The sequence below is a fragment of the Herpailurus yagouaroundi genome, unplaced genomic scaffold (assembly GCF_014898765.1).
Source record: "Herpailurus yagouaroundi ecotype Mexico unplaced genomic scaffold, PumYag 216, whole genome shotgun sequence".
NCBI lineage: Eukaryota > Metazoa > Chordata > Mammalia > Carnivora > Felidae > Herpailurus > Herpailurus yagouaroundi.
Window position 1 is genome coordinate 4,445,814 of NW_024412447.1, and position 536 is coordinate 4,446,349.

General features: G+C 45.9%; 2 protein-coding genes across 3 annotated transcripts in view; one reads left to right on the plus strand and one right to left on the minus strand.

Annotated features, from left to right (window-relative positions):
* The window catches only part of RBAK (RB associated KRAB zinc finger), a 35,851-nt gene that overhangs the window by 29,261 nt on the left and 6,054 nt on the right, over nt 1–536 (minus strand). The gene's annotated exons all lie outside the window — the stretch shown is intronic.
* LOC121017430 (speedy protein E4-like) overlaps nt 1–536 on the plus strand; it is a 9,630-nt gene that overhangs the window by 3,186 nt on the left and 5,908 nt on the right. The window lies entirely within an intron of this gene.

Below are 536 nucleotides of genomic sequence, written 5' to 3' on the forward strand. Positions count from 1 at the left end.
TTCCCCATTCAGGGTTTTACCTGATAGTCTTGCAGCACCCTGATGGGAGCCAGATAGGTTTTTCACTGGTAGATATGAGGGGGCTTCAAGGACTTAGAGGGAAAAAGTAGGGATAATCAACTCCCAGAGATAGGACCCCCAACATGTATTGGATCCTCTGATAAATATGTGTTCACTTGATTCATTTTGTAAAGCAGCCCAAGATAAGGGTATTACTAGCTTATTTCACAAAAGAGGAAACTGGAAGGTTAAGTAATGGGACCAAAGTAACAGAGTAAGGAACTCAGATGAGAGCTATAAAATACCACAGCCTGTGCCTCTAACATGTAAGCTGTGTTGGGGAAGAAAGGCATGGATGTACGTCAGACCAAGATAGTCTGGGGGCAAGGTGGGGATGGGAGAACACAAAGGGAATCAAAAGGGGAGGGAAGGGAAGAAAATAAAAGGAAGGAAGGGAAGGGGAGGGGAGGGGAGGGGAGGGGAGGGAAGGGAAAGGAAAGGAAAGGAAAGGAAAGGAAAGGAAAGGAAAGGAAAGG